The sequence below is a fragment of the Condylura cristata genome, unplaced genomic scaffold (assembly GCF_000260355.1).
Source record: "Condylura cristata isolate star-nosed mole 26May11 unplaced genomic scaffold, ConCri1.0 scaffold00005, whole genome shotgun sequence".
NCBI classification, from domain to species: Eukaryota; Metazoa; Chordata; class Mammalia; order Eulipotyphla; family Talpidae; genus Condylura; species Condylura cristata.
In genome coordinates, this window is record NW_004567106.1 from 60,800,898 (window position 1) to 60,828,465 (window position 27,568).

Below are 27,568 nucleotides of genomic sequence, written 5' to 3' on the forward strand. Positions count from 1 at the left end.
AAATAAAAGGAAGACAAAGTTGCTGATTAAAAAACAATATGGTAAAGAATAACTGAAATCTAAAGGAAAATCCCACTACCCAGTGTTAAACTTAGTAAAATGATTTAAAAGAAATGTACAGAAATATTAATACCTTAGAAACAGGAAAATTCTGAGAGATTGTTGTTAACACAAAACCAACTAAGGGCGATTTAAGCTTAGATAGACATTTCTATCTTCAAAGCTTTAAAACTAGACAACTTTCTCATCTTCTTGCTGATAAACTTTCTAATGGGTCTCTTTATCCAAAATAGACCTCCAGTTGGAATATATAGAAGATTCATCAAGACATCCCTTGGTAGACAAGCAGGTATTACATGGAACTTATTAGCATCTATGGAATTTCTTAGCATCTCTACCTAGAGAACTGAATGTCATGTACCTCTAACAGGTCTTGAATCCATTAACCTATCACTGGTGTTTGACAAATTTTCATCCTGAAAACTTTCACCGCACCCAGACTTTAAATGCTTGAACATATATTTAGTCCTTTCCTGAAATGATATTTGGATTTTAGGTGTTCCAAGTTGACACCAGTTCTGTAAACACACATTCCAAAAAGTCCCGTTTCTTGCATTACTTTTCTTTATTTCTTGTTGATTACTATTCAAATTGTATGGAACCAGTCAGCACCTTTGACTTATTTTGAATCTCTGTCTTTCAGATCACCCCATATTGACTGAAGCTCATTTCTTTTAAGATTTATTTATTTATGCATACAGAACTGAGGTACAGGCTAGAGGTGCAAGGGTGGTGAGAGGATTCACCAGAGACAGAGTGGGGGGCCAGAAAAGGCCGATTGATAAAATACAATGCTGAGGGGGAGCAGCTGGCAGGTCAGGAGAGGTCTGCTGAGCCACGTGGGTCACCTCCGAGGTGGGAATTGAACTCATGCTGTGGTGGCTTTAGCTTCTTAGTGCTGTGCTTCAACCCACCACACCCCCAGGGAGGGCCCTAAAGGTCGTTTCTTACCCATACACAAAATTGGTGGTTCTCTTTGCCACGTTCAATGTGTTGATCTTTTATGTTCTTCATAAGCTTTTTTCTCGGTAACACATTCAATATTCTTATTGTTTTTATAATTATCAGACATAGTAGGGTTAATGTTACAGAACACACCAAATTAAATATAACACACCTACCTGCAGCCAATAGAAAACTAGTTGGCCAAGGCTACAACAACCTCATTCAACTGCTGTTGCCCTCTATTGGGGCAGGCAAAGTTGAAATACGTTTATTTTATCTCCATGAAAGTTCACTGGAAACCAGACTACAGAACCCCTGCCTTTCCCACTGCCAGGGTGCCATTCTGGTGAAGTGCATTTGTGACAACAGTCATCAAATCATATATAAATACGTAGTCAGCCAAAATTATTGTAGATGACTTAGTTGGTTTGCATTGTCTTAATGAGGCTTAAATCATAGGTTTGGTCTCTGTATGGGTTATTTAGCCCCTGGAGTGAAGGAAGCTGTGTCACCCAAGTTCTCTATGCAAACATCCAGCCACATCACAAAGGCATGCTCTTCAGGTGGTCTGTCTCTAGCTAGTGTGTGAAGGGGCAGTCTTATCATTTCAATGCAGTCCATAATGGGCAAATGCAATTACAACCTTCATACAATATGTGACTTTGTAATCTCCAAATTCAAAACTCACTGAGAATATGGTTTAGTCATATGTTCAAATTTAAAAAAAAAACAAACTCTATAGGCACAAGTTGGATCACCATGTTCTCTAGAGTGTAAAATACTGAAGTCTGAAGAGGCTCGTTTTTCTAATTAAGATCATTAGAAGAATAGATAGAGGGTGGTACCTGATGTACCTCTAACTCCCCAGAGGCCTGATGATAATTAATGGAGCTAGTATTCTGCGATTTGCCAAAGAGCAGGTCAATATCACCAGAGAATGTTACACATTTGTCAAGGCACAGACGGCTACAATACACAACTCACTTTCCCTTCCAGCCCTGTTTTCAGGATCTACTCCTCCATCCAACCCCAGAGCTGCAGGCACTTCTCCAAATAACACCCTGTCCCTGGACTCCTCGCTCCCATTTGTACGTTCAGGCAGGGCTCCTTTGAAGTCTGCCCCCCACCGCCTCCCATCTCAGGCTCATAGTCTTAGATTATCTGAGTCAGCCCATGAGTCACCTCACTCATTTGTGGAACACAGAATGCCTCCCCAGCCTCTGGATCCCTTTTGTCTTTCTTCTTGTAACAGGTTTCCTGGCAGCCTACAGTATGGACAACCTTGAAACTAAGGACTGAGTAAGTACTGAGAAGGTCTGCTCAGTAAAGAGGTTCGCAGACAGCAAGTAGCATTAAGATGATGATGGTGATGTTGGTGGTGGTATTCAGGGTTTCTTCAGAAGCACTTTACTTGGCCAGATCTGCCTGTTTCTGTTAATAGGACAGACTGGGTCTTTACTTCTTGACCCCTTTTTCTTTTTCTTGTCTCTTCTTTCCTTCCTCAGCATCACCCCCTCCTCACACAAGCCTCTATGACAAAGACAAAAGTTAGGCCATCCCTGGTGGCACAGCAGGTTAAAGCACAGAACTGAGAAGCTAAAGCCACTTCTGCATGAGTTCGATCCCCAGCCCTGGAGGTGACCACATGGCGCGCCAGACCTCTCCTGACCCGCCCGCTGCTCCCCTCAGCAGTGTACTTCATCAATCAGCCTGTTCCTCCCCCCATTCTGTCTCGGCGTATCCTCTCCCCACCCCTGCACCTCTGGCCTGTACCCCAGTTCTGTATGATCAAATAAATAAATCTTAAAGAAAAAAAAAAGACAAAAGCTCTGGATTACACTCTAGACAGGCAAGTAAAGGAGTAATGCCCTTATGCTGGTGGGGCCTCTTTTTACCACGCTTTTCAGATTCGCTATTCTCATTTCTAGCCATTTGCTTCTACATCCACAATGCTGTTCCTTTTGTCAGGGCTAGGCTAGACAGAACAAAAAAAGTAGGATTTTTATGCCTTCTTGGTGCCTTCTGGGCATATAAAGAAGCTTAGTGAACTGATACTAATAAGAAACTCTAAATTCACTGTAGAAAATATCAATACCAAGGCAGTTATTAATTCATTAATCTTATTTAAAGTCCTTTGTAAAATGGTTGATATTTTATTCAGCAAATCAGATGATTTAGTTCGGAAAGGGACCCCAGAGATCAACCTGTCCAGACTTTGATTCAATCAGCAGACACTTAGTGAGCATCTGTAATGAGCAAAGGCCCCCAGCTTCACTCTGCATGCATATGGCCTGGGAAGCTTGAAAAAAAACACAAATTTTGTTTCAGGTGGTCCTGCGTGATGGCTGGGGGTTCTGCATTTCTGAAAGCTCCCTGGGTATGTTCACCCAGCTGCTCATGGACCACATTTTGAGTAGAGGCTTCCAACAGAGCTGGACAAAGCTTGATTCCATCCCATCCCAGAGGAACATCTGGGCCCCACAGGCTCTGTGATACTGCCCCTTGACTCTTCCATCCTCCCTCTCCTCAAATTACTGCTCATTATCCAGAGGCCCAGATAATCCTCACCTATTCTTTCCAAGGCTTTTGGCTTTCTCATGCCCTCACTCCTAGTAGAGGGTGTTATAGAATAACAAGAGTCAAGTTGGGGATTGAGCAAGGAAAAATGTTCATTTTCAACTGTGGCCTTGAGGTCTAATTGAGGCCATTTTACCAGACAACTCTAAATTCTCACTTTAGGCAGAGTTAGTTAACCATAAAGTATTTCTTTCACGACTCTTATTTCCTTTTATGATTTGTTAATTTGTGTCCTTTGCCAAATTTTCTCCTGGGGGGGGGGGTTTGATTATTGAATTGTAAATAACTTTTTTCTTATCCTTTAATGTCAAATATTAATTCTGGAGTTAGAATTCCTGAATACCTAAATTTAAATAGGAGTCTCATGTTAATCTTTCTGCTAGTCCAGGTAAGCTCCTTTACCTGTTGTGTATGGCTCCTTAAACCTGCAAAGGGAGTCAGAAAAGGCTACACACCTCAGGGAACTGCTTGGCAGAAAGAAAGCATGTGGGAGAATGTTGTACAAATATAGGAGATGAATACTTTGTTTTCAGAGTTGATGTTAATCTGATGATTTTACTGAACTTAGTATGCAAGTACCAGTTTTGTTTTCTTATATTTTGTCTTGTTTTTTCCTTGTTCTTGTCTATACAAACATTGATTGAGTACTTATAAGTAAGTATATCTGTGCTGTTTTTGGTGATATTTAAAAATATAAAGTAGATTTAGAAGCTACCTATTAAGAACTTTCGATGCACAATAATGTTCATGATTCCCATTTTCCTCTTGCCTCTCTACCACTTCCTAAGCTGTTAATAGACAAGATCTTCTACCACTCTGTGTTCAGTTAAGAAACCACCTCAGTACTGAGATGGTGACTCAGCTGGCCCTTGGTTTCTACATTTGCTGTGTTCTCGCTACTAGAACTTTATACTTGTTAGACTTACTGCTTTATGTACTAGCGGTTACAAGAGTAATACTATTCCAATTTAAACTGATAGGTTTTTCTCTAGTTTTATGAAATAGAAATTCTTTTACTCCCCCACCTATGTTGTTTAATGTCTTTAGGTTTTTCTGACTATTGTCTGCTTTATACATATATTGTTTATTACATATATTATATATATGTATTCAACCTTTCATAGTCAAATTGCAATGCCTGAAGACAATGTGCTTTGCCTCTAACTGATGTTTGTCTTTTTTTTTTTTAATTTATGTATGTATGCTTACAGAACTGGGGTACAGGCCAAAGGTGCAGGGGCGGTGAGTGGATTCACCAGGGACAGAGTGGGGAGCAGAACAGGCAGATTGAGGAAGTATACTGCTGAGGGGAGCAGCAGGCGGGTCAGGAGAGGTCTGCTGTACCATGTTGATCACCTCCAGGCCAGGTGGGGATCGAACTCATGCTGAAGTGGGTTAAGCTTCTCAGTTCTGTGCTTTAACCTGCTATGTCACCAGGGAGGGCCTGATGTTTGTCTTTTAGTATCATCAAAGGAAAGCATCTCTAATGGCAAAATTTTAACTTCATCCAGGTAGATAATACTCTGCCACCCTCACAGGTTCCCTTGTTATTCTTCCTCCACACAAACTGCCTTACGAGTCCTCACAGCAAGCATAGATAAAACAAAAGCCAATATTATTGAACCCCATCCATCTGCCAAGCACTGTGCTAAGTGCTGTCACATATATTTTCTCATTAATGGGTCTTTTGCCCTCTCACTGCAGGGGAGGAAGTGAGATTGAACCTTCCTCTGCTGCTTCCTTTGCCTAGAATTTGCACTCCTTCTTGTCTGTGTAAACCTTACACTGGCAGTAAAGGAACTCAGTTTGAGGCAAAATCCATTCTGTTTTCATCCCATCCACATCCGTGGCAAGTGATTGGTTGGTTTCTCATCTCTCAGAGATGCATTGATTTAGGAAGAAGTGAATGGACTATGGCTGAGGGCTGTGTATCAAATGGACAGACACCTCTGTCTAGAGAGCAGTCTCACGTTTTCTCTGGCTTGTTTCTCAGATAATCCACTGATAATTCAGGGAAAAGGACCTATATACATTCAGACCATCCTTTGATTTTATTATTTATCTATAAAAGCAATTTCCTTACCACTTCTCTCCTCATTCCTCTCAAGCCCCCAAAATCCACTCTTGAAGAAATCCAACAGATTTGATGTATTTCTGAAGTTATCTGCCATCTTATCCTCTTGCTGTGATTCCAAATCTTGATCCCACTAAGGAAAACTTAGTGAAGCCTGAGTGAAGTTGCATAACCAGTGAGAAAGGAATCTTCTCTGCGCAGTGAGAGAAGGGCTGACTCACTATGTCAGCTCTTAGGAATGGCTCTCCAGCTGCTCACAGAGGCCGCATGAGTTCAGCCACCAGGCCTACAGGGACCTCCCAGTGACTAACAAAAAGGAGGCAACAGGATTCACCAGAGCTGAACTAGGACAACTGACCCATTTGTAGAAGTGTCCCCAACGGCGGTGGCCAGTGGTCTAAGTTGTGGTGTCCTGACAGCATAGCAGACTCATAGCAGGTCCAGTTTGGTGGCTTAACAGTGCCCAGTGACAGAAGACCCTGGAAAGGAATGTACTTACAATCAATGTGTTGTGACACTTGTATTCCAGAAGCTTATTCTTTAAAGAGTTATTTATTTATGCATGCAGAACTGGGGTGCATGCAAGCCAGAGGAGCAGGGGCGGTGAAAAGATTCACCAGAGACAGAATGGGGGACAGAACAGGCAGATTAACAAAGTACGCTGCTCAGGGGAGCTGCAGGTGGGTCATCTCTGGGGGTGAGAATAGAACTTGCACTGAACCGACTACACTAGCTTTCAGTGCTGCATCCTAACCTGTTACTCCAGTAGGAAGGGCCCCAGAAGCTTATTCTTAATGTTTTTTGTTTGTTTGTTTGTTTTACTTCTATGTCTCATGGCAAATGTCACAATGGATATTTGAGTGACTCTTCCAGGCACTGAGCTAGAGGCACACTCTTTACCCTCAGGAAGCTGACAGTTCAGCAGAAAGAGAGTCAACACAGGGAAGTCTAGAACTTGCAAGAGGCACTTAAGATTGGAGAGTCGGACTGCCTCCCCAAGAATGTGTGAAAGGCATACAGAGAAGCGGGGGTGGGCAGACACGCCAGGTGGAGGAGGCATAGTGTGAAGTCAGAGACAAGAGAACAGGTGGCTCGTTGGAGAAGCAAAGTGGTTTGGTTTCTGGTGAGGTCAAAATATGCAGAGGAAGGGACAAGAGATGATACTGGAGAGGTGAGCAGAGAGGGCAGATGATAAAGGTGTAAACTTGTGTGTCATGAAGTGGGTCTGAAATCTGTCTTGAGGGAGATGGGAATCACTAGCTGACTTTCCGTGGGGAAAGGACATGTCAGGTCTGCTTTTAAAAAAATTTTTCTCACTGGTTGTGATGTGAGATTGGATGTAAGAAAACAAGAATGGAAGTAGGAGGATAGGGTTGGAGAAGCTTGCAGTAACTGAAAAAAGAAGTCCGCACACATCTTGGAGACATAGTCTTGGCTCCAGACCACTGCAATAAAGCAAATACAGCAATCAAACAAGTTACAGGAATTTTTTGGTTTCCTAGTGCATATATAAATTCAGGTTTACATGATTCTATAGTATATTAAGTGTGCAATAGTGTTATTTCTAAAAAGGAAAAAACCATCGTCCTTATCTTTATTTAAAAAAATACTTTAATGCCAAAAATGCTGTCATGTAAGCTTCTGGAAGAAATTATGCCAATAGACTAGCTGGACACAGAGTTGCCACAAACCCTCAATTTCTAAAGTTCAATCTCTGTGAAGTGCAGTAAAGGAACTTCAGTAAGATGAGGCATGCCTGTAATGTGATGATGGAGTGCACAGAAAGCTGAGTTTGAGATGCAGTGGGGCTGCACTGACGACTTTGGTGAATAGCCATCGGTTGGGCCTGAAGGGCTCAAGAGGCTTCAGCCTGGGGGTAGGGAAATAACAGGGGAGAAGTCTCGCTAGAAGGAGATGATGAGCTCAGATGGAAGCAAGAAGCCAGGACAAAAACCCTGACGTTGACCTGCAGTTCCATGGAAGGTCGGGGCTACTCAGTGGTATTGGGGACTTCACAGATGTACCCCTAAAAAGGCTTAAGAACAAGAACCCCATGGGTTAGAGAGGATGAGGCCCCCGACATAAGCTCCTGCTAACAAACCTGGCATATTAAGCCTGAATCTGTGCAGGACTCAGGCTGCAGATGAGAGGTCTTCAGAACCTGCAGCCAAGCAGGGCCTGACAAGCTGTTTCCATGGAGACGTAGTGTGCGCAGGAGCGAGTGAGTAGGAGGACTGATCCATTCCAGAGCCTTGGGTCACAAGGCTGTGACGGGCTAACAGATAAACAGGGAAAAGGCACAGTCAATCAGAAAAGGATGTTCAAAACTATTGGTAGTTAATTGGGGTTGTATCGTCATGATTCTAGATCAAGTCTAATCATTCAGAAGGATTAAGGTAAACCACTTAATAGTTCTGGTAGTTATTTTGGGTACCACTTAATGAGGGCGCAGGGAATGGATGCTAACTCAGGCTAACTTGAAATGGTATATCTACCGATCATAAGCACTTCTGCACCCCTGGACTGTAAGTTACTGTATATTACCTGCAAATTTCTGGAGAAACAGGCAGAGATATGAGAAGTTAATTTATTTTCATTTGCCATGCTGATGGTAGCTAATACTCAGGAAACCTTTGGAGCTCTTTTGGAAACGTGGATATTGGCAAAGCTCCACATGAGATATTATTAAACAATTTGAGGATCATTCTGGACAGAGAGTCAGCAGCAGTGGAGTCCAGTGTTTTGTTTTGTTAGTAAAATATGCATGACATGAAGATTACTATTTTGACCATTTTAAAATGTACAATTCATAATCTTGTCTCTGACACCCCTATTTTCAAAAATTTACCATTACCCAAAACAAAACCTCTAACCACTGAGCAGAAAGTTCCCATTGGGTTCCAGATATTTTAAACACTGTATTTGCTTTGAAAACTGTCTACACAGCAGGATGATTACTGAGTTAGAGCTTGGTTTTGTTAGTTCATCTCAATTCAGTCCTGGGTTGTTTAAATTTTTGGTTTTTGCCGAAGAGCCCTTATCCTGTGGATGAGTTTGTTGAGCTTGATCTCTTGAGGGAGACTGGTTTTAACCATCTTAATAACTGATGGGACTTATTAACCTTGATCCCCAAGGTACTCTGACTTGTGGCAGGGATTATTAAGAAGTCAGTAAAAATTAAGTCAGGACCACACACTCTAGTAAGGATCCTACTGGAGGAAAGCTTTATTCAAAGATAGTTGGACATAGATGAATTGTCTAGAACCAACTTCATCTTTTTTAAAAATAATATAATAGTTTATTTTTACATCATTTTGTGCCTTTTCCCATCTCAGTTGTAATCCCTGTAGGCTTCGCCAAATCATTCATGTGCCATCACCATAGTCCAGTGCATTCCCTCCCCCCACTGTTTTTGATCCCATTCCCTGTTCCACCCTCATAAAATGTCTCTGGTATATAGTTGTTCATTATTATTATTTTCTCCCCTGGTCCTTTATACTCCTGGTATGAGTGAAACCATCCGGTGTTTTTCCTTTTCTTTCTGGCTTATTTTACTAAGCATGATCTTTTCTAGCTCCATCCATGTTGCTGCAAATGGCATGTGTTTATTTTTTTTTTTGGTTGCTGAGTAATACTCCATTGTGTATATGTACCACATCTTTTTAATCCAGTCATTTACTTTTGGGCATTTGGATTGTTAGAACCAACTTCATTTCAAGCAGCCCCAAACAACAGTGTCTGGGGAGGATGGGACATAAATTCCAGCTGAAAACAGTAAACTCTGACCAGAGGGTGGAGCCAGGAATTCCAGTGTCTTCTTTCACATTTAAGCATTTAGTGAGGATGGAATAAGCATTTGTGACTTCATTTTCAAGGTGTTCAGAATATGGTGTTTAAAAGGCAAAGCAAAATCTAGAAGTCACAGATTTCCAAAGCAGGAATAACCCCTAAAGTCCAGATAGATCCCTTCCAGATGCATGGTGTCAGTCACATGTCACAGCAGGAGGGAAATGGAATGGAAAGTTTTAGTGAAAATCACTCTACCATCAACACAATCTAAACCACATACCCTGGTTTGGGCACCAGTAATGAAACAATTTTAACACTAGTATTAGTAGTACTTTAATACTAATGTAGTTTTCTATGTCCTATTCCTTAGTGATGGTCAATTAGAAAACCAGGGAGAGAGCTAAGAAGTATGCCTTTGTTTCCTGACACCTAATTTAGCAGTTTATTTTATTCAGTATCTGTTGCTATTTTGTGTTTGTCTTGCACAAGGGAGATAGTTTTGGGAACCTCTCTATAAAGCTTTCATTTGATTAGGGTGGCCAATCAGTCTTTTAACCCCCAAATCCACCTGCAATTTAGCTTTTATAGTGTACTTGTTTTTCATCAGAACACAGATCCCAAATAGAAGTTCAGAAAAATTTACCAGTCAAGAAAAGGTTACTGCACTGAGATCCTATTATGATACAATTTCCAGAATGGTGGTACAAGGATCTCCACAGACCTATTTCTCAACAAAACAATTATAATTGGTGAAAATTATTTTTAAAACAAACATTTAAAGTTCTTATTCTATGAAGAGAGGTGAATTCCAAGAAGACCAAATCTACAGCCCCAGCCCTATGCTCTGCTTCTTAAGCAGGAGTATCATTCCAAGAGAAGTAGGTCACTATCCCTGCCCCCTTTTCAGAGCGGAGCCTTGGAGATTTTGCCCAGAGAAAGAGGCAGACCCTAAGAACATATTGCTTTGCAGTTCCCCGCAAGGGAACTGATTTAATTTGGAACAGAATGTGGGGGAGTTCAAGCCAAAGAGAATTCTGGAAAACAATGGAGATTTTGGTGTTAAGTTCCATAAGAGCAACAAGCTAAACTGTAGGCCAGCTAGTTATTCAAAGAGAATTGGGGGAAAAGACAACTAAGAAGAACCCTTCTTAGGTCAGAAGAAATCTCAAAAGAGTAGCCTCTAAAACTTCCTCTGATGAGGGGCTTAAATTTCACAGTATGAAAAGGCATTGCTATTTCTGCACCAAGGCATTGTTGAAAACACTAAATATTTTGCTAAAGATGCTACCAACAGGGGTATATATTTTAACAGAGGATAGAGAGAGTCAGAAAAGGTTTTAAATCACTGTCATCCAGAATAACTGTGCACATAACCAAACCTTTTGAGGAACAACGCCAGAGGCTTCACACTGCAGAGAAATAGACTTTACTAAAATAATCTAGCTATTTCATTAAATATATCAAATAGCAAACTACAGTAACAAGTTCACAAATTCAAAAATAAATCATAATCTTGGAATTAGTATCCAAAATTGTTATAATAGATTGGCTAAATGTTGAATTGTTGACAAAAAATATGAGAATGCAAAGAAACAAGAATGTGTGATGAGACCCGTACACAAGAGGAAGAGAGTGAACAGAAACTTCCTGGAAGAGGGCCCGTAAATTCAACATCGCAAAGATTGCAATGCAGTTGTTTTACATATGTTCACAGAATTAAGGGCAAACATGCTTTAAAAAGTAAAAGAAAGTATAATGACAATGCCTCATAAGATAATTATGAAAGACAAAGTATTTTTTCTAATAAAATGGAATAACAAAAACAAAAAATTCACTAGATGAGTTCAATGGTATGTTTGACTGGCAAAAGTATCAACAAACATGAAAATAGATGAAAGATAAAAACTGAGAGGGTACAGAGAGAGAGATTTGATCTCAAGGACAGAAAGAAAGAAGAATGATGAACTATTAAACAGAACCTCATAAAAACGTGGGATGCCATCAAGCACACCAACATATGCACAATGGGAGTACCAGAAGGAGAGGAGAGAGAGAAATGCAGGGAAAAAAATGCATTTGAAGAAATGGCTGAAAACCTCTAAAGTTTAATCAAAAGCAATATACACATTTAAGAAGTTTAACTAAATTCAACTAGAATAAGCAGATTTATGTCCAGACACATAAGACTAAAAATAGTGGAAAATAGAAAGAAAATCTTGAAAACAGCAAGAAAAAAATAACTCATCACATACAAGAGAACCCAAATAAGATTAACAGCTGACTTCTTGCCAGAAAAAATGCAGGCCAGAAGGCAGTGAGAAGGCAAATTCAAGTGCTGAGGGATGGGGGGAGAAAAAACAGCAAAACAACAACCTATCAGCTAGGATGCTTTCATCTAATGCACCGCATTGTTCATAGCTGCATTATTCACCACAGCCAAGTTGTGAAACCAACTTAAGTACCCAATGACGGATGACTGGATAAAAAATTGTGTAATATACTCAGTGGAATATTACCCAGCTGTTTTAAGAGATGAAATTGTGCCTCTTGGGACAAAAATGGATGGACCTTGAGGTGATTATGCTCAGTGAAATAAGTCAGAAAGCAAAGGACAGCTACTGGATGGTTTCACTTACCTGTAGGTTATAAATAACCAAGAAAACAAACTAGCACAGTACAACAAAAATAATTCTTAGACTCTAAAAAACATACTGGGTACCAGAGGAAAAGAAGGGAAGGGGGGAGAGAGGGGAGAAAGGACAGGAATAGTAAGGAAACATTTGCACAGGGATTTTGATGAAAGGTGAGTGAAGCATGTGCATATAACAGTGTGAAGGTTACTCCTAAAATTAATGAATGACAAATTAAATAAATTTGGGGAGGAAAAAGAATATCTCGTCTAGTAAAACACAAAAATAAAGTGAATATATGCAAAGAATGGAATGTTAGGAATAATTGTATTCCAATAAGTTAGGTAACTTAGATGAAATGAACAAATTCTGTGAAAGACAAAACTTCCAAAAGTGACTCAAGAACAGAACATCATCATCAACCTATAACAGTTATTGAGTTAGGTTTGAAAAAAATTCCCAAAAAGAAAAGCTCAGGCTCAGATGATGCTACAATTTAAATTTCACCCAATGTAAAAATCATACAGATTCTTCACAAACTCATCCAAGAAGTAGAACTGGAAGGAACACTTCTTAACACAACACATTCTTTGAGGTGAGTATTGCCATGATACCAAAATGCAGACATCACAAGAAAAGCACCTAACAGTGTATCACATGAATAGAGACGCAACTGCTCTTAAGAGCAAACTGAATCTAGCAACATAGGAAAATGGCTGTATCTTCTTAGAAAAAAGCACAGGGAAAAAGCTTTAACAACACTGGCTTTGTCAATGATTTCTTGATATGATACCAAAGACAGGTAACACAGGAAAAACTGAATATAATGGAAACTCAAAATTTTTATGTATCAAGAGACATTATCAACAGAGTAAAAAAGCGACATATGAAGTGGGAGAAAATATCTTGAAATGGGATATCTGATAAAGGAGTAGTACTCAGAATACATAGAGAACTGCTAAAGCTCAAAAACAAACAAAAACAATTTTAAAATAGGCAAAGAATTTAATAGACATTTCTCCAAAGAAGATGGTCATATGAAAAGATATTCAGAGTCCCTAGTCATTGGGGAAATGCCAAGCAAGACTATCATGAGATACTACCTCCCACCCAACATGATGGCAATGATTAAAAAAACTAACAACAACTCAAACAAGTGTTTTCAGCATGTAGAGAAAATGGTGCACTATTGGTCGAAATACAAAAGAGTACAATCGTGGTGGTAAATAGCATGAAGATTCATCAAAAAATAGTAAAAAGGTTTACTGTATAATTTAACAAAACCTTTTCTAGATATTGCTCAAAAGAAGCCAGCCACAAAGGACTACTACCATTTATATGAAATGCCCATAAAAGTGTATCGACAGAGTAGCAATTATCTAGAGCTGGAGGTGGTGAGCAATAACTGTTATTGGGCACATATGTTTTTGAAAGGGGGGCTGATAAAAATATTCTAAAGTTGATTGTGGTTATGTTTGTGCAATTCTAAATATACTAAAAATTTAAGTAAATACAATGCACTTTAAATAGGTGAATTGTATATACAGCACAATGTGTCTTTTTTTATGGTGTTAATCTTTTTTTAAAAAAATTTTTTACATCATTCTTCATTTTGTGTGTTTTATCATCTCAGTTGTAATCCCCATGGACGTTCCAACACCAATTCACCTGTGTGCCATCACTATAGTCCCATGTACTCTTCCCACCCAGCTTTGATCCCATTCCCCTCTCCACCACTGTAAAATGTCTCTGGTTTATAGTTGTTCATTGTTTTTATTATTAAAATTGCTTTCTTATTTTCCCTGATCCCTTACACTCCTGCTATGAGAGAAACCATCTGGTATTTTATTTTTTCTTTCTGGCTTATTTCACTGAGCACAATCCCTTCCAGTTCCATCCATGTTGCTGCTTTTAAAAGGCATGAGTTTATCTTTTTTGATTGCTGAGTAATATTCCATCTTTTAAATCCAGTCTTTTATTTTGGGGCATTTAGGTTGATTCCACATTTTTCCCTTTGGTAAATAGAGCAGAAAGAAACATGGGGATGCAGATGTCCTTTTGAATCAATGTTTTTGTGTCCTTTGGGTAGATACCTAGGAGTGGGGTTGCTGGGTCAAATGGAAGCTCATTTTTAGCAATTTGAGAAACCTCCAAACAGCTTTCCATAGTGGTTATACCAGTTGGCATTCCCACCAGCAGTGTTGGAGAGTTCCTTTTTCTCCACATCCTTGACAACATTTGTTGTTAGATGTTTTAATATGTGCCATTCTCACTGCCATTCTCTCATTGTGGCTTTAATTTCCATCCACCTTATTACAAGTGATTTTGAACATTTTTTCATATGCCTGTTCACTGTCTGCATTTCTTCTTTGGAGAAGTGCCTTCTTAGCTCTTCTGCCCATTTTTTGATGGGTTGTTCACTTTATTATTGGTATTGTCCACTTTATCATTAGTGCTGTGTGCAGATATTTTCTGCCAAACGGTGGGATATCTCTTTGTTTTGTGTAATGTCTCTTTTGCTGTACAGAATTTCTTTGAGGTAGTACCAGCTGTTTATCCTTTCCTTCACTATCCTTGCATTGGGTATTGTATCTTTAAAGATGTTACTGAGATGTATGTCGTGTAGTGTTTCTTCCACCTTTTCTTCCAGATAGTTTATGGTTTCAGGTTGTACGTCTAGTTCTTTAATCCACTTCAAGTTGTTTTTGTGCATGGTGTGAGGTAGTGATCTAGCTTCAACTTTTTTGCATAGCAGCCCAGTTTTCCCAGCACCATTAGCTGAACAAAATTTCTTTGTTCCATTACATATTTTTGGCTCCTCTGTCAAAGATTAGCTGTCCATAAACCTGTGGGTTTACATCTGGATTTTGTATTCAAATCCACTGGTCTGTATGGTTTCAGTAACATGCAGTTTTGATTATTATGGCTTTGTAGTCTGGGAGTAGCTTGCAGTATGGGAGTTTGTTGTTTCCATTCTCTTTTGTTATAGTTAGCAGAGTTTTGGCTATTCAAGGTTTTTTGTGGTTCCATATAAATTTGATCAATGTTGGTTCTATTTTTTTGAAGAATGTCATTGAGATTTTCATTGGAATAGCATGAAATCTATGTATCACTTTTGGTAGGATGGCCATATTAATGATGTTAATTCTTCTAATCCATGAGTAGGGGATGTCTTTCCATTTCTTTGTGTCTTCTTATATTTCTTTTAACAATGTCTCCTAATTTTCTTTGTATAGTTCTTTTACTTCTTATGTTTGATTCTTTTTTTTTTTTTTGGATTGTAAAAGGGATGCTTATTTTTTTTAATTTCCACCACTTCTGATTGGTTGTTTGTGTATAGGAAGGTCACTGACATTTGTGTGTTGATTTTATATCCTGCGACCTTACTAAACTGGTTAATTGTTTTGATTAATTTTTCTATGAAGTTTTTAGGGTTTTCATGTAAATTATCATATCGTCTGCAAATAAAGATAGTTTTACTTCTTCTTTCCCTACTGGGTTACCTTGTATGCCTTTTTCCTGTCTTACTGCTTTTTGCTCAGACTTCCAGTATTATGTTGAAGAGCAGTGGTGATAGTGGACGTCCTTGTCTTATTCCTGACCTTAAAGGAAAGGCTTTCAGCTTTTCTCCATTGAGGATAATATTGACTGTGGGTTTGTCGTATATGGCTTTTATCATGTTGAGGAATGTTCATCCTATTCTGAAGATTTTGAGGCCTTAAACAAAAATGGAGGTTTAACTTTCTGAATGAATGCCTTCTCTGTATGTATTGATATGATTATATGGTTTTTACTTTTCTGTCGGTTGATGTGCTGAAATACGTTAACTGATTTTCGGATGTTGAACCATCCTTATGCCCCTGGAATAAAACCAACTTGGTCATGGTGTATTTTCTTTTAATGCATTGCTGGATTTTTTTTTTTTTAAGATTTATTTATTTATTTGTACATACAGAGCTGGGGTACAGGCCAGAGGCTCAGGGGCGGCAAGAGGTTTCAACAGAGACAGAGTGGGGAGCAGAATAGGAAGATCGACAAAGTACACTGCTAAGGGGAGCAGCAGGCGGGCCAGGAGAGGTCTGCCACGCCATGTGGTCAGCTCCGGGGCAGGCAGGAATCGAACTCATGCGGAAGTGGCTTTAGCTTCTCAGTGCAGTGCTTTAACCTGCTGCGCCACCAGGTAGGGCCAGATTTTTTTTTTAAAGATTTATTTATGCATACAGAACTGGGGTACAAGCCAAAGGTGCAGGAGTGGTGAGGGGCTTCACCAGAGACAGAGTGGGGAGCAGGACAGGCATATTGACAAAGTACACTGCTGAGTGGAGCAGTGAGCAGGTCAGGAGAGGTCTGCTGTGCCATGTGGATCCCCTCTGGGGCTGGGGTTCGAGCTCTCACTGAAGTGGCTGTGGCTAGCTTGCAGTGCCGCATCCTAACCTGTTGTGATGGTAGGGAGGGTCCACATTGTTGGATTATATTTGCTAAGATTTTATTGAGAATTTTTGTATTGGTGTTCATTAGGGAGACTGGTCTGAAGTTTTCTTTTTTTGTGTTGTCTTTGTTAGGTTTTGGTATTAGTATGATGTTGGCTTCAGAGAAAGTATTTGGTAGTTTTCCTTCTTCCTCAATTTTTTTTGAATGAGTTTGTGCAGAATAGGCACTAGTTCATCTCTGAACATTTGGTAAAATGCATTTGTAAATCCATCTGTTCCTGGGCTTTTATTCTTGGGTGGGCTTTAATCACTGCTCAATTTCACTGCTTGTAATTGGCCTGTTTAGTTCTGTATCTTCTTTATCTAGCTTTGGATGATTGTAGAGTTGTAGGAATTTGTCCATCTCTTCTAGATTGTTGAACTTGTTTGCATATAGCTGTTCATAGTATTCTCCAATTATTCTTTTGATTTCTGCTGTATTGGTTGTGATTTCTCCCCTTTCATTTATGATCCTGTTTATTCTTTCTCCTGCTTTTTCTTTGTGAGCATGGCTATGGGTTTGCCATATTGTTTACTTTTTCAAAGAACCAACTTTTGGTTTCATTGATTTTTTTATTGTTACCTAACTACTATTTCATTTACTTCTGCTTTGACTTTTATTATTTCTTGTCTTCTACTAGCTTTCAGGTTATTTTGTTGTTCTTTTTACAGTTGTTCAAGGTAGGAGATTGGGTTGTTTCTTTGAATTGTTTCTTTATGTGAACCTGTATTGTTATATATTTTCCTCATAACTGCTTTTAATGTGTTCCATAAGTTTTGGAGAGTTGTGTCCTCATTGTCATTCTTCTCAAGGTATTTTTTTAAGTTCTTTATTCATCCAGTGGTCCTCCAGTAGTGTGAGTTTCAATCTCCAAAAGGTAGGTGGGTTTCTTGCCTTCTTCACATGGTTTATTTCTAGTTTGATTCCTTAATGGTCAGAGAAGATAGTTGGTATGATTTCTATCTTAGTGTAACTATTGATATTTGTCTTGTATCCTAGTATGAGGTCAGTTCTTGAGAATGATCCATGTGGATTTGAGAAAACATGCACACTCAGATTTTTTGGGTAAAGTGTTCTATAGATGTCTGTTAGACCCATGAGGTCTAGGTCCTTGTTTAGAGCTTTAGTGACCTTATTTTTTCTCTTGTTAATCTGTCCATTGTTGACACTGGTGTATTGAAGCCTCCTACTACGTATGTGTTTTCTCTAATATATGTTTTCATAGATGACAATAGTTCCTGATATATTTGGGTGCTCCTTCATTTGGTGCATATATGTCATGTCTTCTTGCTGTACTGTCCCCTTAATCATAATGTAGTGGACATCTGTGTCTCTTAACCTTTTTTAGTTTGAAGTCTATTTTATCTGATATAAAAATAACTGTTCCTGCCTTCTTTTTTTTTTTTTTTTTGGTCCATTTGTTTGTAGTATTATGAAAGTATTTCCATCCTTTTACTTTCAATCTATTTTTATCCTTTGTGTTTCCTGGAGACAGCAGAAGGTTGGGTTCTGTTTTTTAATCTAGCCTGCAACTCTGTGTTTTTTATTGATGAGTTTAAACCATTTATGTTTAGAGTTAATATTGATACATTGGCACCTTTATTTGCCATTTTGTTTGTCTTTTCATGATTTTATTCCTTCTTTTGATCTGTTCTTGTTCATTCCTCTATTGGCTTTGGTTTATGGTCTTCTTGTAGTAATTTTTGGAGTGGGGGTTTCATTGTGACAAACTTGTGGAGTTTCTGTTTGTCTGAGAATGTCCTTATGCTCTCTTCATAGAGAAAGGAGAGCTTTGCAGGATAAAGTATTCTTGGTTGGCATTTGATGTCTTGGAGCTTGTTGGTATGTTCCTCCACTCTCTTCTTGCCTGTAGTGTTTCTCTGGAGAAGTCTTATGTCAAATTTTTCCTTTATAGATTATTTGTTTTTTCCCTCTTGTCAATCTCATTATTTTTTTCCTTGTCTTGGATTCTTGGGAGCTTTACTCTTATGTGTCTTGGTGTATTTCTTCTTTCATCATGATAGTTTGGTGTTCTTGCTTCTTGTATGTCTATTCTCATCTCTTTCTTCACACTTGGGAAGTTCTCTTCACTTAGCTCTGTGAATATTTTCTCCACTTCTTGTCCTTTCTCCTCACCTTCTGGGAAACCTGTAACTCTGATATTTCCTTTCCTCATGGTGTGAAATAGCTCTCAGAGTGTTTCTTCACTCCTTTTCCTTTTTGCTTCTTTTTCCTTTTCTGTTTTGATTCTCTTTATTTCTGAGTCTTCAAGGGTGCTGATTCAGTCTTCTACATGTATTCTGTTTTCACAGGATTCTTTAGCTCCTCCAGTAGTCTTTTAATCTCCTGAATTCCTTTTATTTCCTTTTTTAAAGTCTTGTTTTCATTCTTCAGATCATTGATTACTTGTCTCATACTTTTTTTCCCTTTCATCTTCTTTATGTTTGTTAATCATGATGATTCTAAAATCTCTCTCTGACAGGCTCAATAGTTCTTCTGTATCTTTGTTGATTTTTGGTGACTGATATTTTTGTGGTGAAAATTTCCCCTGTGGGCTTGCTTGGGTACTTGTGTTTTCTCTTCTCCCCATCATTGGTTTCCTAGTAGTTTCTATGCATTTGAGACATTTTTTTGCTAGTATTGGCCAGCATTTCTTCTGGATACTCCTTCTGGGGTGGCTGACTACTGGTATTCAGACCAGGTCAAGGACTAATGCATCAATTCTCCACAAGAGGATGGTGTTATGAATATGGTGGTGAGTTTGAGTGCTGTATCTGGTAACTCCCTCCCTCTGTGTTTCCACTGTTCTAAGGGGAGTTGGTGAGTTCCTAGCTTGTGATTGTGATTAGGGGATTCACATTCTTGTTGGTGGCAGTGGTCCCTCTGTAGCCTGATTTCATTAGGGCGGCTTTGGCAGAGACCCCACCCCTGGCCTGATTTCCAATTTGGATGAGGTACTATGAGCTAGTATCGGTGGCTCTGTCCAACCTCTAGTTACAACCAGCTGCTGTGTGTTGCCCATTACTGCAGGGTATCCCTGCTTGTTCCAGCGAGCAGCAGCCACACCCTGCTGTGCTTCCAGCTAATGACAGGGAGCTGAATGCAGGATGTCACCCCCCACGAGGCCACCCTGGGAAGTGAAGGTGCAAGCTTCCCTGTTCGGGGTAGAGTCCCACCTATTTCAGCGCTTATGCTCTGCTGCACTTCCCGTTAATGGTCAGGAGCTGAGCACAGGCTGTCACACCCTGCCTGGCACCCAAGGTCCTGGTGCCCCATTCACAGCAGAGCTCTGCCTGTTTCAGCAGCAGAGGTGAGCCCTGGCCAAGGCTAATGCCAGGTATTGTACGCTGGTGGCTACTCCCTGCCTGGCTTCCACTATTAGAGAATCACCTCTCAAAATGGGAGTGCTGCCGTCCTCCTACTGTGTCAAGGGACTGGGTCTTCTCTCAGGCTGAGGCCAGGCCCCTGCCATGCCCCAGCGGTGGCAAGAGGGCTGAATCTTATCCTTCGCACAAGTCTCACCCCCATGGGTCTGTAGTAGTCCCGCTCCCCTCCATGCAAATCAACCTGCTGAACTTTGGTTCTCCCTCTGGGGTTTTCAGATGTTTCAGCTTTTCCCAGTTGCTTTCAGGTTTTATTCTACTCTTTTTCTTTCCTTGGTCAAGGTGTTCTGGGTTTGTAGGTGTGGGAGGGTGGACAGGGTCTGGTCACTCTCTCCCACGTGTTTCTTCTTCTGTTGCTTTCACCTTCTCTACTATTTCCCTTGGATCACCAACCCTCTTCATAACATCTGAGTTTTGGCTGAAGTTTGCTGCAGTTCTCCCTTATTTACTATATTCAAGAGAGAACTTAATCCCAGCAACTCTTCATGGCTGGGATTGGTGACATCACTCTTGTGTGCTGTATATCTGAATAAAGTTCTCTCTAGAGTTCTACATAGAGACACAAGATGATAGGTAGGTTGGTAGAAAGATAGAGAGAGAAAGGAAGGAAAGAAAGAAGGCAGGGAAGGAGGGAGAGAGCAAGGGAGGGAAGGAGAGAGGGAGAGAAGGTGAGAGGGAAGGAAGGAGGGAAGAAGGAATTAGGCAACAGGATTTAGAAATGCCTAAACCCAGGCTTAGCCAAGTACTATCTTTAGCCAATAGTCATATAATACTTTATTAATCAGGTGGTACCTAAAATGTAAAAGCTCTCTAGTCAATTGGCCTAGATTTCATAGCCAAGAAGAAAGATTGAGGGGACATTTTTCCTTGCCTTAAGCCCAAAGCTGAATCTTGAAATTTCATCACCTTATGCTGGCTGTGAAGATAAGAGAGCAATCAAGAGCATTTGGGTAAACAGAAGAAACAAAAGACTGACTTCATTACTCAAGGGAGAAGTGTCTTTCCAATATGGAAGTTACCTAGAAGGAGACTGAAGGGAGGAGAGGAAAGGGGAGGCCCCCGGACATTATTCACTGTAGCCCTTTGCCTACAATCAGTTAGTACTGTCTACTCTTGCAGAACAGGAAGGACAGGACAGAGAGGCCTCTGCTTCTCTCCTGAGATGCTCTTTGTTGAGGAAGATTCCTGACAAGATATCCAGAGATGCAGGTAGTGGTGAAGACAGGTTCACTCAAAACCTGAGCAGAATGCCTGGGTGAGTAAGAATGCTTGATAGTTCTAACAAATCAAAGACCCATTTCAAGATTTCTTAAACTGATAAGAAATTGCAGACATATTAACATGATTTGTATTGCATAGTAAGGCTACATTTTTTGGTGTAAATGAAGTGCTTTGCAGATATTATCAGATAATTTGGGCAGGGGAAGCATGTTTCCCAGAGTTTCACTGTATTAGTGTCTTGTATCCCCTCCCCCCTTTCTGTGCTCACTTCTAGTCAGGTACACCCAGTTTCTATTCATAAAGAATACGGATACGGATACAGATGAACTTCAATCTAGAAGAGGCCCAACCTAGTGATTTGCTTTGTGGTGCATTGATTTGTAGAAGGGAAATCATATACAGCGTGCCTTTGATGAAAACAGTCCTTTCCCTCACTTTTTGGCTCCCAGAACTACAATAGCCTGACCTTTCAGTGCGATGAAGCAACTCAAGCCCCGAGGGAGGATGTGAGGGTAGCTTGGGGAGCCAGCTATAGCTGAGAGTAGGAATTCCCTGTGCAGACATCCTGCACTTAGTTGGGAGTTGACAACTTTCCTTCACCCTTGTGACATTCTTTTTGGATGCTTTTTAATGTGCAACACCTCTGTTAGACTTATAGGCACTCACCCTGTGCATTCCACCTTTGTACCTCCAGGGAGTCTGGCCTTCCCGAGAGCCTGGTTTCAAGATCGTTCGTGTTACCCAGTCAGAACTTGTCACACGTTTTGTCGTTGTACAAAGACGTGATTTGCCCCAGTTCCCTTCTCCTTTGCAAACTACTGGAACATACAGAAAAGAAATAAGAATAGTTAATGAATACCCAATATCTATGATACAGATCAAACAGTTGCTAAAATTCTGCCATATATTCATCAGACTTCCCCTTTCTTTTCTTTATTGTTGAAATGACTTAAAGAAAGTTATAGGAATATACACATGTCATCCCTCTGGTCTTCAACGTTCACAAATAAGCACATTTTTGCTAGTGTTGGGGGCGATCAGGTGCTGCGATAATACAACTACCGGTGGGACTAGATAAGGGCGAAAATAAACTGGGCCTCGCATCCAAGGGTGATAATAAACTGGGCCTCGCATCTGGGAGATATCGGTGGGACGAACTGGGCCTTGCATCTGGGGGCACAGCAATGAGTCACCCCTTTGGAATCTGAACCTAGAATCTATATAAGAGACCCTTTTTCCCGATAGCACTGGCAGTAGCTGCAGACCCCACCTAGGGGCTCTGTCTCAGCTGCTGCCTGGGAGCAATAAACTATACTTGCACAGCCTTTCTGCCGCCTGTCTTTCTTCCTTGCGGCTGGTCACAGAAATCGGGGCAAAACAATTAGGTAAACGCAATTTCATTACCACACTTAATATGACTCACATAATTTTTGCATAACATTTAATACTCATCCACATTAAAATTTCCCCTTTATAACCCCAAATGTCTATTTTTAAAATTGTAGTAAAATTCACCATTTTTGCTATTGATAAGTGAAATTAACTACATTCAAAATGATATGCATTTAACACCACCATCGAACTTTTTCATTATTCCCCCAACTCTGTACCCTGAAATGACAACCCATTGACCTCTCTTCCCCAAATATTTTTTAAAGTTGGTTAAATCAAGCACAGTCCCCATATTTCATTTGGTTGTTATCTTTCTTAAGTTTCCCAACCTAGAATTCCCCTCTCTCCCTGCACCCATGCATATATTATTTTCATGACATTAACTTCTTGACAATCCTGGGCTAAGTGTTCCATTGCCTATTCCAGTTTTTACAGCTGTCTGATTGTTTCTCATGGTATTGCTAAACTTGTTCTTCTGTCTGCTATATTTCTTAGAAGTTCAAAGTTAGGTTGAAAGGCTGAATAAAAATCAGGTTGAACATTTTGTTAAAAATGCATAGGTAGGCCCTCCCTGGTGGCGCAGCGGGTTAAAGCATAGCACTGAGAATCTAAAGCCGCTTCCACATGAGTTCGATTCCCGCATGGTGAATCACATGGTGACCACATGGTGTGGCAGACCTGTCCTGACCCGCCCGCTGCTCCCCTCAGCAGTGTACTTCGTCGATCTGCCTGTTCTGCTCCCCACTCTGTCTCTGGTGAAGCCTCTCACCTCCCCTGCACCTCTGGCCTGTACCCCAGTTCTGTATGCACAAATAAATAAATCTTTAAAAAAAAATGCATAGGTAATACTGTAGAATTCTTACTGCACCACGTTAGGTAGTGAATGATATCAGGTTGATGAAGCTAATATTGATCCTTCGGGTAGGGTGATGACAGCCTACTTAAACCTGGGTTTTAAAAAATGAGGGTTTGACTACTTGCACTTTTACAACAATTATTATCCCTACTTTAAATGTTAAGATAAAGGAGCTCTGAGTTGTTGCCCTGGTACCTAGGATACAGCCTTTATCCTGCATAAAGGATAAGAGGATTAAAGTTGAGGCTTTATCCTCTTTATGGAGTAGACAGTGGAGTTCAAGTTTATCTCCAAAGGTGGTCAATCAGAGCAGAAATTTCTAGACTATGAAGAATAAAAGAGACTACTTTGTTTTCTGGGCCCATGGGAAGAATACTTTTAAGTTGTTTATTGGCCAGAATTTAACCATGGATAAACAGAACCTTTTGCTAATACTTATTAAAGACAATCAGAACACTTTGGGAACTCAGATACAGAAGGATCTTTATGACATTTTAAAACAAGTCCCTTTCCACCTTTAACTCTTTCCCTCCTCACCATGACTTTAGATTTTAGAGTTAAGAATTAAGGAAAACTGTTGTTTTAATGTTTACTCCTTGTCTTTTTACTATTATAAGCTTAACAATTGATTCATTGAAAATATAAGCAAGTAGGTTAAAGGACTTCATTATTAACCCTAAGCATTAAGATTACTAAAAACATGAGTTATGTCAATCTCCAAATAAACACTTTGCTTTATAGCAATAAATACCCAAGTTAGTTAAACTCTGCCTAAGGCTGCCTGTATTTCTGGATCCTCACAGGGCGATTTTAGTTATGATTATTTCTTTTTGTTATTTTGGCTTTCAGCTAGCACAAAGATAGGAGAATTGTGAGTTTTCTGCATAGCAGTACATAATTTAAGAACACATTGGACAAACAATTTTCACTTCACAACTACAGTTAGCGCTCTCCTCTTCTCCATTTATCCTATAATTTTAAAAGTCTGGCTTCACAGTATTTGGGCAGGGAAAGTGGCATGGTCCCGTGAGGAAAATGTTCTTCAACAGTAGCACTGCCATGTGGACCCAGCGCAGTCCTGTCACCTCCATTGGGGTTACTACATTTGGGGATGAAGATCCCAACAGCAGTTTGTTTATAGCACCAACAGTAAAAAGATCACCCATCCTGTGTGGAGAAAAAGGAACTCTCCTGCACTGCTGGTGGGAATGCAAACTAGTACAACCACTATGGAAAACTGTTTGGAGGTTCCTCAAACTGCTAAACATGAGCTTCCCTATGACCCAGCAATCCCACTCCTAGGTATCTACCCAAAAGACACAAAAACACTGATTGAAAAAGATACCTGTACCCCCATGTTTACTGTTGCTTTATTTACAATTGGAAAAACATGGAAGCAGCCCAAATGCCCAAAAGTAGATGACTGGATTAGAAAGATGTGATACATATATACAATGGAATATTACTCAGCAACCAAAAAAGAGAAACACATATCTCTTGCAGCAACTTGGATGGAGCTGGAAAAGATCATGCTTAGTGAGATAAGCCAGAAAGAGAAAGAAAAATACCGGATGGTTTCACTCATAGCAGGAGTATAATGGATCAGGCGAGAAAATAACAAAAATAATGAACAACCATATACCAGAGACATTTTGTGGGGGTGGAGTGGGGAATGGGATCAAAAACGGGGGGGGGGGGGTGGGGAGGGAAGAGCACAGGATGCTGGTGATGGCACAAGGGTGACTTGTGATGGGAAACCCGCGGGGAGTACAATTGCGTGGAAAAAAAAATGTACAAAATGATGTAAAAATAAACTTGTGTAATAAAAAAAAAAGATCATCCATCCTGTTCCCTGTTCCTCTCTTGTCTTCTTCTTTATATAGACTGCCCTTCTTATTCTTCTTTTCTCTTCCTTCATTATTCTTTTGTCATGCCTAACTTCTCTCATACTCATAATGGTAGGCTTGTGTAATTCAATAAAGTGACCCCTCCACTACCACTGCCAAATTTTGTGTTCCTGAAGGATTCTCAGCCTTAAACATCCCCCATGCCATGCCGCTGAGTCCTGAATAAAAGAAATTGGAGAATTCCAGCGGGTGTATCTGAGCCTGGCTCTGTTCTGACTTCCTTTGTTAATTTTTGAACTTCCAGCTCCTGCTTCTAGTCTGGTCTCCCTAGACTCTCAGAGTTTATAAAGATAGCAATGGAATTACTTGAACTATGTCTAGTACTTCAAATAAGCTTAGGAGATATTGTAAATTTATTCATAATAAAGTCTACACAAGTTCACTAAAATATTGAAAAGCATCTTTCCTTTTAGGAGGATGAGGGAATGAAAGGTGGGGGAGATTCTAATACACCAACTCACTGTGGAGATTTCATCTTCATACTAAGCAAAAGTTCTTGCTGGCTTATGTATTGTCTGTACTGAGAGAGAAAATACTGGAAAGAATTTGTATGTGGAGGTGAGATCAACCTGAATTAAGTTTCTAGCAGTAGGATTCTGTAAAAATGGGGCAAATCATTCTATTTTTCAGATGGCTGTTAGAATTTTAGATGATAGGTATATAAACCACTCACGAATACAATACCTCGTTACCTAATAAATATTTAATATGTTTTCTTTAAAATTGTAATTTTTTACATAGATAAATACCTGAATCTGATCAATGAGAAAAGACATTGGGAAGTAATCACACAACATAGCTCTACACTGCCACATGAGGCCCTGTTAAAAACCCCTGTCCACTACTGAGGGTCCTGACTAGAGGTGTAGGAAATCCTACAACATCCTTTGTGTGGATGAACAGGCCCTATTATGAGGCAGGATAACTGTTTATCCTTATTTAGCAATGTCCCCTTAAGCATACCCATTCCTTTGCTGCCAGGTCTGCCCCTGACTACCTAACTCTTTATAAGGAAATTTGGTATTTTAAGTGGAAGAAAAAGGAATAGCATTTATTGGGAAAAAGGGAAGGAAATTGAAGGTAGTGGAAATGATGAGAAAGTAAGAAGTTCATTATAGCTTAGTTTATACTGTCTTGAAAATGAGGAAGCAGAATTTATTTCCCAAAGAGAAAAGTACTATCCTAAGTCAGCTTCTTCTATTTCAGCACCATTGGGATTTGAGAAATTAGAAAAAATCTCTTAGCTCCTCCTTTTCCTGGGCCCTGTCTATCTCCTGGTTCATTCTCTAGGCTCTTCCGAGATAAAGAAGACAGCGAAGGCTCTCCATGAGTGAGAGTTCAGATTTATAGTTAACAGTCAGAAGTCATTTAGCATTTTCTAGAAGTCCTTGTCCTAGGTTCTTGTAAAGTACATTTTGTGGAGTAGCTATAGAGAAGTGACCTGTACAGTACAGTCCAGCTTTCAAGTTCATTGTTTTTGTTGAGCAGACCAAATGAATTTGGAATAATTTATTCAAAGCTGGATTTATTCCTTATTATTTGTAAAGGCTGTAACAAGTTGTTTTTTAAATGTTTTCAATCAACACATCTTTATTTATTGTCCTTTACACCCAGAGGCTACTTGAAAAAGGATTTAATTTTCAAAGTCTAGTAAGTAAACAAAAGTTTCCCAATAACATCCTCAGGCAAGCACCCAAAGACCTCTTTTTTGCCACAATACTGAATCCCCATTCATCAGTATTATGCTTAACCAAATCTTGTGTAATTACTTAAAATGTATACCTCTAAATACAAAGTTACTTACCAATTAATTCCTTTTTAAAAATTCATTTATACATACAAGAACTGGGGTGAAGGCCAGAGGTATGGTGGTAGTGGTGGGGGGAATTTGAGAGGATTCACCAAAGACAGAGTGAGGAACAGACAGGAGGATCACTGAAATGCAAAGCTGAGGGGCACAGTGGGCAAGACAGGAGAGGTCTGCAGCACCATGTGGGTCACTCCTTGGCCAGGAATCAAACTCAGGCCAGGCTGTAGAAGCTGAGGATAGCTTGTTAGCACTGAGACTATAATCCCTGCACCAACAGGGTGGCCCCACCATTTAATTTCTTGTTCCTAATCACCATGTTTAACAAAAACAAGACAAAACAAAAAGACTAAAGAAACACAGTTTTAAATGACACAAAGCATATTGAGTTGAATAAATTTTCTTGGAGGCTCATATGAGAACTAGTTTGGAAATAATCATCTACTGTCCTACTGCT

The 27,568-nt window shown here is 39.8% G+C and overlaps 1 long non-coding RNA gene across 7 annotated transcripts in view; it reads left to right on the forward strand.

The window, feature by feature from the left end:
* Positions 1-27,568, forward strand: part of LOC105853240 — a 151,970-nt gene that overhangs the window by 92,451 nt on the left and 31,951 nt on the right. The window contains exon 3 of one of the 7 annotated variants that reach the window (XR_001145094.1): positions 21,048-21,183. The exons of 5 other annotated variants lie outside the window; for them this stretch is intronic. This is a non-coding gene — a long non-coding RNA (uncharacterized LOC105853240). Of the gene's footprint in view, positions 1-2,257; positions 2,305-21,047; positions 21,184-27,568 lie in introns of all 7 variants that reach the window. One more of the 7 variants, XR_001145092.1, reaches the window with a different exon arrangement.